Source organism: Silurus meridionalis, chromosome 10 (assembly GCF_014805685.1).
Source record: "Silurus meridionalis isolate SWU-2019-XX chromosome 10, ASM1480568v1, whole genome shotgun sequence".
NCBI classification, from domain to species: Eukaryota; Metazoa; Chordata; class Actinopteri; order Siluriformes; family Siluridae; genus Silurus; species Silurus meridionalis.
Window position 1 is genome coordinate 19,859,491 of NC_060893.1, and position 14,546 is coordinate 19,874,036.

At 35.5% G+C, this 14,546-nt stretch overlaps 1 long non-coding RNA gene across 1 annotated transcript; it reads left to right on the forward strand.

The window, feature by feature from the left end:
* The first annotated feature begins 11,408 nt into the window (after positions 1-11,408).
* LOC124392758 lies at positions 11,409-12,127 on the forward strand. The gene is made up of 3 exons (XR_006927209.1): positions 11,409-11,612; positions 11,715-11,776; positions 11,909-12,127. It is a non-coding gene; the product is annotated as an uncharacterized LOC124392758 (long non-coding RNA).
* The last annotated feature ends 2,419 nt before the right edge of the window (positions 12,128-14,546 follow it).

Sequence of the window (14,546 nt, forward strand, 5' to 3'; positions counted from 1 at the left end):
GGGCCTTGTTTAAAGGTCCAAGAGTGCCAGCGCCTTAGCCACTGGAGCTACCACTCCCCCAAGATAAATAAAGGTACAAATGAAATATCCAAGAGAAATCCAACCTATAGCAAAATAGTTTCCATACTATTGTCATGCTCCAGTCTAGGTTTGGCCAAAACATGAATGAAGTACTGTATGCAAGCGTAAGTGTGTGGGTGTGGTGAGTAATGACTACAGGAGAGAACTAGTTCCTTCAATGATGTACACCATACAATAAAGACTCAGATATTTACCTAGTAACCCTGGAACTTCATCAGAACGAGATTCTCATGCTAGCCCACATTGTTTTTTTTATATTTCCAGATTTTTATTCAGTCACTTAGTAAACTTTTATCTAACATAATAAAACTTATTATTGAGATAGTTCTTTTACAAACTGACCTGGCTAAGAAGGCAGCAAAAAATAAATAAATAAATAAATAATACACAAACATAGTTTTTCTTTTGTTTTAGTTTGGTTTTTTTGTTTGTTTTTATAAAAATAAATAAAATCACATGTACAAAAATATTCATAGCCTTTTCTCAATACTTTGTTGAAGCTCCTTTAGCATCAATTACAGCCTCAAGTCTTTTTTAGTTTGATGCCACAAGCATGGCACCTATGACACCAGGTTGGTGCACAGCCATTTTCAGATCTCTCCAGAGATGTTCATTCGGGTTCAAGGACTCAACTTCAACGAGTTTTCCTGTAGCCACTGCTTTGTTATCTTGGTTGTGTGCTTAGGGTCTTTGTCCTGTCGGAAGATGAACCATCGCCACAGTCTGAGGTCCAGAGCGCTCTGGAGCAGGTTTTCATCAAGAATGTTTCTGTACATTGCAGCATTCATCTTTCCCTCAATCCTGACTAATTTAATAGTGCCTGTTTTGTCCCGACATGAAGCCATTCAGGCCAAAGAGTTCAATCTTTTTTTCTCATGGCCTGAGAGTCCTTCAGGTGCCTTTTAGCAAACTCCAGGCAGGCTGTCATTTACCTTTTACTGAGAATGGTTGTTCTTCTGGAAGGTTCTTCTCTCTCGACACAGAAACACTTGTGCTCTTTCAGAGTGACCATTGGGTTTTGGTCACCTCCCTGACTAAGGCTCTTTTCCCCCGATCGCTCAGTTTGGCTGGGCAGCCCACTCTTGGAAGAGTCCTGGTGGTTCCAAACTTCTTCCATTTATGGATGATGGAAGCCATTGTGCTCATTTGGACCCTTAAATGCTGAGGAAATTTTTCTGTACCCTTCCCCAGATCTGTGCCTCGATACAATCCTGGTTTGGAGGTCTACAGACAATTCCTTGTACCTTGTAAATAATTAGGTAGCAAATAAACAGTGTCAGTGTAAGTACAGAGGTGGCATTTCATTGTAAGCATAAAGTGAACAATGATGATAAGACGTAGCTAAATTATTCTGACCCAATCTTACCCCGTCTATTTTTGCCCTATGCAATGTTGTGCACACTTGTAATAAGAACCAGTCAGCTTTTGGATGGCAAATTAATGGACAGAATTTTAGTGTTTTGTTTGAATAGTTTGCTTTCAAGGATCAAGCTGTATAAAAGAAAAAAGTCAAATTATTATTACATTTTTTTTTTTTTTTTACATTTTCAGGGTACTTAGTGAAGAGATTACTCTATTATTCTTTGGTTACTTTATATATGTACTTTATACTCCACTATATTTTAATTGACAATGAGAGATAAACTGAAATTTGCACCTCTGTTGAAGATGTCAGTAAGGCTCAACACTCCCCTAACAGCATCTGCTGCCTGTGAGCAACTTTTTAGCCACCAGCTAAACTTTCAGAACCAGCTTTTGTTAAAGTTGAATACAAATATTGCCCCCTGTCTGAGACTGAGAGATGCGTCAAATCAGACTTAGCTCTGAATATTTGGTTTAGCTTTTTATCAAAAACAATTTACTTAAATTTTATTTGTACATTGAATACACATGATTCTTCTACTTTGTGACTTTAATTTTATTTGTTAATTTGATGAGATACCCTTTTGAAACTTTGCTTTGCTACTTTGTACTACTACTTTTTTTTTTACCCATGTTTTTGTTTTTGACGTGTTGAAGAGGCTGTTGTGTTCATTTTGGTTAATTCAGTGTTGAGGTGTACAATTTGATTAGAATTTTAGCAAATAAAACCTTACAAATCAACTGTTTTTGACTTTTTACGTGTGACTTTTTACGTGTCATGGTGAGCCTACATTCAATATGAGTGAAATACTTGAAGATTTTAAGACTTTTACTCAAGACATACTGAAATTGGAGACTTTTAACTTGTAATGGAGTATGTTTTGCAGTAAGGTATATATATTTGTACTCAAGTATGATTCTCAGATACACTTACAGCCCTGGAAAGGTGTAATAAATGCCTTAATTTGCTGGGTGGGTAACATTTTCTTGCTTTAACAGCTGTGCAGTGTTTCCTTTATTTGGCTCAGGCTATATATAAAAAAATTAATAAAAAATTACTAACTAACAAAATTACCCTTTTTAAACACAACCACAAAAGCAAAACCCAACAAACACATCTGTTTTTCCTTAATGCTGGTGATCTTCTATGCTGGTGATGTCTAATCTGTCTATAAGTAGAACCTGACCATTCGATTCAACATTATTTTCCTCGCAAATTAAAACCTGTGGGATGCCATTAAAGATATATTCTGTACAGCCTTCATCTTCAGTAACCTTTTTGCATATAGCAGTATAGACCTGGGACTTTAGATCCTGGAGGAAATTAACACAGACACTGGGAGTAGATGCACAAAACCTGCACGTCTTCTCCATCAGAAGTTACAGGCCATTTAAATAGCTATCATAGAGAACTGGGAATTACGAGTTTATATTTTTGACCCTCACTCTAACATACACTTATGTCATTTGTATCAAAGTAATTGTACATCACAGAGAGTATTCACAGAGATACACACCTATAACCCCAGGCATGGATAAGTAGGTAGCAGGTACAGGCAGGTGTATGGCAGCTTGACAGACTTTAACCCTGTATTTGAATGAGGCAGTATGAGTCAGACATGAGCCAGACTCAGACGGGAAATAACCTTTGAATATAACCCCCCCACCTTCCCTCCCCTACTTATGCTGACACCATCGTCTCTGCTGCTGAGATCATTGGATCAGGCCACCTTCCACCTGACTTCACCTCGCCTGGAAAGTCTTGTCTCGTGTCAAAGGCCACTAATCAAATATTACTGAAGGATTAAGATATCACATTACATAAAAGACGTCTTCATAATACAGGAAACATATCTCATTTCAGAATGAGATATAAACTGCAACAGAGTAAATAGTGAGTCATTATGAATAAGATTTATATATTTACTTATGAATTTCCACGTCTTCCAGGACTTGCTGTAATAGTTTAATGTAATGTACTTATGTACTTACAGTAAACAATAGATAACTGAAAAACAACATATATATATATATATATATATATATATATATATATATATATATATATATACATATATACAGTGAGAAAAATAAGTATTTGAACACCCTGCTATTTTGCAAGTTCTCCCACTTAGAAATCGTGAAGGGGTCTGAAATTGTCTCGTAGGTGCATGTCCACTGTGAGAGACATAATCTAAAAAAAAAATCCAGAAATCACAATGTATGATTTTTTAACTATTTATTTGTATGATACAGCTGCAAATAAGTATTTGAACACCTGAGAAAGTCAATGATAATATTTGGTACAGTAGCCTTTGTTTGCAATTACAGAGGTCAAACGTTTCCTGTAGTTTTTCACCAGGTTTGCACACACAGCAGGAGGGATTTTGGCCAACTCCTCCACACAGATCTTCTCTAGATCAGTCAGGTTTCTGGCCTGTCGCTGAGAAACACGGAGTTTGAGCTCCCTCCAAAGATTCTCTATTGGGTTTAGGTCTGGAGACTGGCTAGGCCATGCCAGAACCTTGATATGCTTCTTACAGAGCCACTCCTTGGTTATCCTGGCTGTGTGCTTCGGGTCATTTTCATGTTGGAAGACCCAGCCTCGACCCATCTTCAATGCTCTAACTGAGGGAAGGAGGTTGTTGCCCTGTTCCATGTGCAGAAAAACACCCCCAAAGCATGATGCTACCACCCCCATGCTTCACAGTAGAGATGGTGTTCTTGGGATGGCACTCATCATTCTTCTTCCTCCAAACACGTTTAGTGCAATTATGACCCAAATGTTCTATTTTGGTCTCATCTGACCAAATGACTTTCTCCCATGACTCCTCTGGATCATCCAAATGGTCATTGGCAAACTTAAGACGTGCCTGGACATGTGCTGGTTTAAGCAGGGGAACCTTCCGTGCCATGCATGATTTCAGACCATGTTGTCTTAGTGTATTACCAACAGTATTTGGTGATTTCTCACCTTCCTTAGGATCATTGAGACCCCACGAGGTGAGATCTTGCATGGAGCCCCAGTCCGAGGGAGATTGACAGTCATGTTAAGCTTCTTCTATTTTCTAATGATTGCTCCAATAGTGGACATTTTTTCACCAAGCTGCTTGGCAATTTCCCCGTAGCCCTTTCCAGCCTTGTGGAGGTGTACAATTTTGTCTCTAGTGTCTTTGGACAGCCCTTTGGTCTTGGCCATGTTAGTAGTTGGATTCTTACTGATTGTATGGGGTGGACAGGTGTCTTTATGCAGCTAAAGAGCTCAAACAGGTGCATTTAATTTAGGATAATAAATGTAGTGGAGGTGAACATTTTAAAGGCAGACTAACAGGTCTATGAGGGTCAGAATTCTAGCTGATAGACAGGTGTTCAAATACTTATTTGCAGCTGTATCATACAAAGAAATAGTTTAAAAATCATATATTGTGATTTCTGGATTTTCTTTTTTAGATTATGTCTCTCACAGTGGACATGCACCTACGATGACAATTTCAGACCCCTCCATGATTTCTAAGTGGGAGAACTTGCAAAATAGCAGGGTGTTCAAATACTTATTTTCCTCACTGTATGTATATATATATATATATATATATATATATATATATATATATATATATATATATATATATATATATATATATATAAATATATATATAATGTGTGTGTGTTTTTATTTATATATAAATCTATTCAAGCATGCCAATGCAGGCACAATGCACAAAGCCATGAAGGCCCTTGAGCAAGACTTTCCACCCTCAATTGCTCAGCTGTGTAAATGAGATAAATGTCCCTGTTGATAAGGGCATATGTTATAAATGCAAATAATGCTGATTTAGCTTGGTCTTGGTTTGGCATTTGTAAACCTTTACCAAGTAGTAAACAGTGTGTAATAATCAAATTTCTATCCATATGTTTACTCTTCAGTACTCTTCACTGTGCACGTATCCCACAAAAAAAGCACACCCCTTTTTTTTTTACCAGTTGTGTTTGTGTGTGCATGTGTTTGTTCGTGAGAGAGAGAGAGAGAGAGAGAGAGAGAGAGAGAGAGAGAGAGAGAGAGAGAGAGAGAGAGAGAGAGAGAGAGAGAGAGAGAGAGAGAGAGAGAGAGAGAGAGTGTGTCACTCGGCTCTTTTTCCTTAATATTGACCTCACCTTCTCTCTGAATTCTGAACATTAAATTAATGAAAGGTGCACTGTGTGGAAAGTTCCATGTAGATTTGTCTTTGAAGAAGTGTAGAGGTATCTGTAAATGTGTGTGTAAAGTTGTAAAGAGTTTGTGTAAATTTGTGTGTAGAGCTGTGTATAGTTTTATGTTGAGCTGTGTAAAGCAGAGTAGAATTCTGTGTAAAGCTTTGTAGAGTTATGTGTAAATTTTGTGTAAAGCTGTGTAGAATTGTGTATAAATTTGTGTGTAAAGATGTGTACAGTTTTATATGAAGCTGTGTGTAACTATGTTGTGCTTTGTGCGAAGCTTTTCAGAGTACAGTGCCGTGTAAATGTGTGTAAAGCTGTGTGTAAATGTGTGTGTAATATTGTATGTATATGTGTGTGTAATACTGTATGTAATTGTGTGTAAAGCAGTGTGTACAGTCGTATGGTCATATTAATATGGAAGTAAAGCTTTTCAAGAACCACTTGAGGAAGTTACTGTTTGGGAACAAGTAATGGTTTACCACAGAATGAGAGAGAGAGAGAGAGAGAGAGAGAGAGAGAGAGAGAGAGAGAGAGAGAGAGAGAGAGAGAGAGAGAGAGAGAGAGAGAGAGAGAGAGGCAAGCATTAAGTTGTATTAAATTATTGAAGTAAAACATTTTATGTTAACAAATCGATGAGGTGAAAAACCATTGCTAGCCACTACTGTACTATTGTGCCAAATCATATTTACAGACTGCCAAAATAAAAACACAGTCCCTCCAACAAATATTACCTCAGTTTATTATACAATTCAGCAAGCACTTGTATGTAAGCTTCTAAGAAGATAAGAAGATCTAATTAGATTTGCATGTATAGAGATCCTATATGAAATAAACAGCTTGTTGTCACTGGATTTATGCAAAATCAAAGTTATTGTGCAAGAAAACAATATGAATCTAATAACTTATTTGATATATTTTGCATAGTTTGTAGCTTAGCTGCTAAGTCATATAAACTATTATTGTAAGACATATTTCTGAGTGTATAAGTGAATAACACCATTATGTTTAGTAATTGAGTGTAAAATAATATAGGACCTAAAGCATAACCTTATGGGACATCATGAGGCTCTGTTTACAAAAGTTACAGAATGTCCTTGTCATCAGATTGTTGATGTGCCGTAATCATTAAGAATGCCCTGTGATTCTAATTCATACTAGACAACTTTTCAAAACAGTACTTTTGATTTAAATCTACACCTGTATGCTGTAAAGATTTATAATTTCACCCGAAAGCCTAAACAAGTTCCCTGTTCAGCCGGGTTTCTTTCATGGTTTCTACCTGTTGTCATCTTTTTCTTTTTTCTTATTTCTGTTGTGTGTGTGACAGCTGATTAAAATTCTATATCTACATCCTAATTTCTATCCAGCTGCTCTTTAAAAAACTTCCATTCATTTTAATTTGAGTGACATCCCGTTTATCCTGTTATTAAGTGCCTCTTAAGCAGTTTTTGACATTCCTCAGGTCAAACAGCGTGCCGCTTTACCTCGTGATCCGTCACATGGCGTCATGAGCTTTTCATGCAAGAAAGATAGTTTATCGTTTTTTTTTATCAAAAGTCATTCCAAACCAGTGGGAAATCAGTGACACAGAACCAGACAGGCATGCTCAGTCAGCTGATCTATATACTGTATGACTCCGTCTGCACGTCTTCATAATGTATACAGGTTAGATAATTGCAGAGTACCTTTAGATGTAGACCAAGAAAAAAAAGAGAAAAAGAAAGAATGTTTTATTGGGTCATAGATATTTACATATTTCAAAGAAGTGTTTTAGTCGTAGCTAGTAGAAATAGGTAAAAAAATGTAAGTGTTTATGGTGTAAAAACATAAAAGTTATTGAAAAAATTTCAACATTTTCTATTGCTCACTTCTTGCTTTTTAATTTGTTGTGTGTTTATTTAATAGTAGGTCATGAGTTCAGACCTCAGTACCGCCACTGCTGGGTTACAGGTACAAATCAGATAAAGGTAAGTCACTCCAGATATGGGTGTCTGCCAAATGCCATAAATATAAATATGATTCATTAGCCATAGATAAGTCATTAGACTGTTGCTCAGACATTTAATTTTCATGTAATGAGGAAGATGGGGATTAAGATGGTGTTTATTACACAGTATTACTCAGTTGCTTTAGAGCATTTCTCAAATCATCCTAAATATCTGCAAACCAGAAAGTGCATTTTTTAAAACAATTTGTACAAACAGCACAACACATTGGATTTCTTGCAAAAGCCTGTCACAAGATCTAAGTATTTATGTCAATGAACATATCATTTCCTCAGGAATGACAGGTCCTTTTGTGCACAGTCCTTTTGTGCAGGTGCACAGCTTCTTCTGTTTGGCATCTTTGAATTTCAGCAACACAAATTAATTTATTTGAACGCATATTTGATTCATATTGATTGCAAGAGACCGGACGGGATTTAGACTTTTACTGTACTTTAATAGTGTTCGTTTTTTTCTTGGTTGTTCATCCATTTTTAGAAAGTGTAATTCTGTATTTTGCTATGTCTGTATACGCTCGCCAAATGAAGGTTCACGAGATTCACCTTTGACCTATTTTAGAGAACTTGTTGATTTTTGGTTGAGCTGAAGCTATACATTCACCTTCATTGTTGAAAGTCGAGATTTATTGTACAATTCATCAATTGAAGACACATTTACGAAATTAAGTTTTAATATAAATTTGAGCTTGACAGATTATGACAACTTGTTTGCATTCAGTGCATTCAATGAACTGATGCTGAGGTGTTTTGGGGGTTGAGGATATTCAGGTGAAACAAGTATAATATATTTTAATCAACATGAACATAAACAACTGATAATGTAGGAAACAGCAGACACTTGTACACAATTAAGTAAGTGAATGTTCAAAAGCATTCGCAATATTGTCAAAGCAACAAGAAATGTTTTTATGTTCTGCACAAGTGACTAAATGATGTGGAGGTTGAACAAGTAGTTTTGAGAATTTCATTTCAGAGAAAAACTGTAAATAAATGTAAATAAACAAATCTAAACAGACAAATCTAAATCCTAATCCAACACCATAAACATAAAACAAGTTTGGGTCAGCATTGCAGAAATTCCTGTCATTGACACACATTCTGTTGAAGTTATCTGTAACTTTATCTGAAAATAAAAGCTTTTTTTAAACTAGTTTGTTTGCTTTTTTATAAGTATATTTTTACCTTGTGCACTTTTCTATTTATCTAAAGCAGGAAAGCAGGTTTTATGATCATTATACAACTTCCTTTAAAGAGCAAGCCTTGTTTATCCTGCATGACTTTACACAGCAGTTAAATTCTTGTTAATTTTTCTTAACGCCAGTTCTGAAAGCATTAATACTCCATATTTCTTCTGATTCCCCAGTACAGCTCGACCCACTTCCTATTTCTCAGGCTTTAAGAAAAACCTGCCTCAAGAATATGTTTTAGCACTTAATGTCTAACAAATACTATGTACAGTTTTCTCAGTTGCTTTGGAGCGTTTCTCAGATCAGAAATTAAATTCTCAAAACTAATTGTTCAACCTTCACATCATTTATTCATTCGTGCTCATCATAAGAACATTTCTTGTTGCTTTGATCAAATTGTGAATGCTTTTGTACATTCATTTACTTGATTGTGTACAATTTGACTTGAAGTGTCTGCTGTTTCCTACATTATCAGTTTTTTTATGTTCATGTTGATCAAAATACTATATTATACTGGTTTAACCTGAATAGTCTCAACCCGCAAAACACCTCAGCATCAGTTCATTCATCAGTCATTGAATGTAAAATGGTTAAACCAATTGACAGAATCTGTCATATAAAATTTCTAGTAAACTTATTTTTGTAAACGTGACATTGATGAATTGTGCAGAATCTTGAATGTCACTAATGATGGAGAGTTTACGGCATCAGATCAACCAATGCTCAACAAGTTCTCCAAAATAGGTCAAAGGTGAATCTTGTCAACCTTCAGATGAACAACCCAGAACACTTGTATAGTACAGTAAAAGTGTGAATCCTGTCCGGTCTCTTGCAATCGATATAAATCAAATATGCAATCAAATAAATACATTTGTGCTGCTGAAATTCATATATCCCAAACAAGAAATTCAGCTTTGTGCATTTTCAATCACTGTAATAAAAATCTTACTTTATATAAAGAAATACTGAGACTGTGCAGCGTCATACTGACAACACGACTAAAATTTATTAAAAAAATACTTACTTTTGTAAGATGAACTTAGGATTTTAAGAAAAATACAGGCTTTTGCAAGAAATCCAATGTATTGTGCTGCTTGTAAAAATTGTTTTGAGAATGCACGTTGCAAATATTAAGAATGAGTCGAGAAATGTTTCAAAGCAACTGAGAAAAACTGTAATATAAATGTTAAAAATCACATTTATTACTTTCTACTTTCTATAATAACTGCAATATATATTACAATATTTTAAAAAGTTTAAAGAAATTTTTTTTTTATATAATCTTGTTAAAATATAATCTAATTAAACAGAAATAAAGCATATTAAACAGCAGCAATTAAATCTTAGTGGACCAAGTCTTTTAAATAAGTATGTATCTAAAAAAAAAAAAAATTTAATATTTTACATTTCAAACTGTCCTTTAACACTGTTTATCTTAATACATATATCAGAATATAGTCGAGATGCTCACATGTGCTCCTGCTATTCTGACAGCTAGTGGCAATACAGTACGAGTCTCAATCCACATGATCATATTTCAATAAACCCACAATTTGGGTTTGTCATTGGACAAACAATAGCTAAGTCGACTATTTTGCTTTTGTTTGAATTTCCACATAATACTGAACTCAAGTGGTTGATCCATGATGAGGTCATTAATAGAGCTCAAATGCAATACTTCCTAAATCTTTTTACATCTAAGATTAATTAAGTTTGTCTATTTTGAAATGCCTTTTGTGACTCATTCACCAAATTTCACAACTCAAATCAGACAATGAAAATTATATAAAAAGGCTACTTCAATTATTTTTTCAGGAATACAGAGCCGCTGAAAAAACAAATAAGTGGTTGCTATTTTTGTTTCTTATTTTTATTGTGGCCAAGGATCAACCTATATTAAGGCCACTAGTCAAGTTTGCTTATGGACAAATTTAAAGTAAATATAGAGATGACAACAGACTTTAATACTTTAATACAATTACATATTTTGCATAAAGGCAAGCTCGGGTCACAAGAGTTTGTGATATCAGTATACTATTAACCCACATCAGTGCATTTTCAAAGTGAAGACTTTTTTAGTCCATTAATAATGTAAAACATTCTAGGAAGTTTCCACATGGCCTATGCCTGAGTATTTCAGGATGACAATCACATCCTAAATCATGGTCACACGCATATATACAAAAAATATACAAAAACCCCACAATGTCACACTAAATCGTGTTAATTCATAATCACATTCATTAGTACTTTTTATTTACAAGTTTCAGCAATTTTAGTGGCATTTGCTTGGCCTCTGATTACTGTTCTTACTTGCTGATTCAGCTATGAAGAAGGATCACTTTTAGGCAGTGTGGCAATATTTTTATTATCTATATACACCAGATATTTTGTGTAATGACTGCTGGACAGATACAAAAGCAGGTTTAGACATAATCAGGTGAGATAGGTTTAAATTCAGTAAACAAGCAAATAGTCATGAGATCAGAATATCATAGGACAAGCTAGAATTTAGAATGAAGTATGAAACAGTTGACGTCAAAAGTGACTCACGGGAGGGACAATACAAAGAAAACTGACAGAGAGAAGCAGCTGAGTGTATATAGTACGTAACCATGAGCTGAATAAACCTGAAAAGTCCTGTTAAACTGTTGCTGTAAAAGGGCTTTGGAAACAGTAATTGGGTAGCAGGTGTGACTCATCATTATGATGGTAATTGTGAACAAGTGTGTGTTGGGAGTTGGAGTCTGGGGCAGCCAAGTTTGAAGGCTGCAGTGTCTGATGTAAGGTGAAGTTTTAATTGTTACATTATGCATAATACTACTTTGATTTCTGTGACGGTGTCTCCTTATTCATGGCCTGATTCTTTTCTGAATTCTTTTTAGATTTATTTTTAGTAACAAGGATTAGCAATGGCTTACATCTGACAGTTTGATGGCAAGATTATGTGAGAAAAACTTCCTGTTCCTCTTTCACAAGAAAGTGTTTGTCACGTTGCTGGCACGAGATTTCATTCAAACGAATTCCAACTTCAAATTGATAATGATGTAATGCCAAAGAAAAGGTGTTTCTCTTCCAGGAACTCGAGCTGCAACAACAGTTTGGGAACCATGCTCTGGATCAGGTGTGTAAACTGTACAACAGAAAGGCGCGACGTCACTGGCGGGGATACAACACAACCAGGAAGCTATAAAAGCACATGCGGTGGAGACGACGCTAGCTTCTGTTTGTTCAGGAAGCGCTCTGTGTGTGTCTGTGTCAAAGTAAAAATTATATAATATATAATTATATATAAGTATATGAGTACTGGTTGTGTTTTTCCTCCTTGCCCAAAAACCATGGAGATGCAGGTCAAGATTAATTGTTCAAGTTGATGTCAAATGTCAAATTCAAACACAATAACGAAGAAATGTATTTTAAAAAAAGTTTGATTTTTATAATGCCCGAACTAAAATTAAATCTTGTCTGTTGACCAAATCTTGGTTATAAGAATAAGTCAAAAAATGGCTTAGCCAAATTCATTCATATATATTCAGGGTCTAGGTCTGCATTCAGTACTATAAAATAAAACAATACTATGAAACAGTTAACCAAGATAGGAATTCATGTATACTCCGTACTCTTCATTGTAAAGACCTGCGTTAAAAAAAGCTTGTTGATTGAAGAGATAAGAGGAGAATGACTCAATTGGTGTAAGTTAGATTGGAGTATCCTGCAATAACTCAAACAAGCATTATTTATAACCAGAGTGAGCAGAATAGCGTCTCAGAATCACAAAACATTAAATCTTGCAGCGGCTGAACTGCAATATCAAGTCATTCCACTCCTTTTTTTAAAGCTGAAGCTACATTGGAGAGAGGCTGACTTAAACTGGCCCGCAAAATCTTACTTGGTCTCTTGGTATGTGATTATATACACAATATTTCCAATTGATAAGTTATTTTTAAAACAGGTAGGAGTTTCTAAGTGTGTGCCAACACAGGACAACATTAAGATCGTTGGCCTAACTAGAGATACAAACCTAATAATTACCAACGCTCCACCCCCTTCCCTTCCTTTAAATTTCCTCTTTGTGTTAATGACAGTCTTTCAGTAAAGAAAGCTGAATGGGAAACTTTTTTCCCCACATACCTGGCAATCAGGTTAGTGTGACTCACCAGACAGGGATATTTTTTACATGGCCTTCATAAAGATACACCACAAAAGGAAAGACACGTCAGCATGATGTCAATGTCTGTAAGTGCAGTTGGCTCTCACTTCTCTGTGAAAAAGTCCACATACATGGTGCTGAATCCACACGAATATGCGTCAGCATGATATTTCCCCATTTCCTATGTGTCACTTGTGCCATGTGTTTCATTAGAAATAACTGTTGGTTTGCAGTTTCAGTAAACATAATTTCCATACTTTCAGCAAGTAAAATTTATATTATTTGTTCTTGTATGCAGTTTCTATGGGGAGGCAATTTGACAGTTTCATGTAGCTTCTTCTTCTTTTGGCTGCCATTAGGGGTCACCACAGTGGATCATCCAGTCTCCATACCCCCCTGTTCTCTACATCTGCCTCTTTCAAACCAACCATGGGCGTAAATTTAATTTAACAGTAGGGGGGGACAATAAATATGAAATTTCTCATGAGCAATTTTTGAAGGGGGACACAAATAATACAGTCAAATTGTACTTATTATGATATGTCCCCACAGTGAAAAACTTTGCTTTTATTATTGTAGCATGGAGACTGTGTCATTATTGTTATTTTAAGTTTAAGTTTTTCTCAGGTTCAATGACAAAGCAAAACAAGGAATTAAAAAAAGGTATAAAATTGTATTTAAAATCAATTAAGACACTTAAGAACAGAATAGAAATTGATTATACAAAAAAATACAGTGGTGTCAGTTCAGATGTAGCACAGTGCTCATTTAGTAAATGCACAGATAAACAATATCCAATTGTGTCCGTTAATGTTAACATTATGCCAAGTCGTCCCAAATAAAACACTGCATGGGAAACGGCTTTGGTGTGTTAGTGTCAGTGCACTATGCTACAAGCTATTATAAACAAGCTAACGTTCACTAGATAAGTCATGTTTTAATCGCTAATAGAGCAGATTCATGGAGAATTACATCGATAATCAGCATTTTTGTCGCAACTCATTTATGAATGAGTCTGCATCAACTACATTAAAGAGAATCGTTTCATTTAAAGTGAATAAAATACCCTAGTTAATGAAGTTGAACATTAATTGAGCCGCAGACACACACCTGACTCGTGTGTGTAGAGTAGGTGAGATGAACTGGGAAAGCAGTGTGTGTGTGTGTGTGTGTGTGTGTGTGTGTGTGTGTGTGTGTGTGCATATGTCCCTCTAATAAACTCATTTCTATTGGGCTTGAATTAGTAACTTGGCTGCAATGAATTCTTCTACTCTGAATTCATTGTGTACTCATGGCATTGTTTAAACACTGAATATATATATATTCCGGTTATGTCGATGTCCTAGGGGGTCGCCAAAAAGCATCGAGGTAACCAATGATCGAGATAAACGAAAATCAAAATGGCGGCAATATATTAACGTGCTTGAAATTTCTTTATGTACATGATGTGCGTTAATAAATGAGAATGTGCATGCACGTGTTTTTGGAGGGTTTTTTACACAACAGCGTTGCCGCGATTTGTTTTATGAAGGCATGCTATAAAAATGTACATAAGTTTGTTAACAAC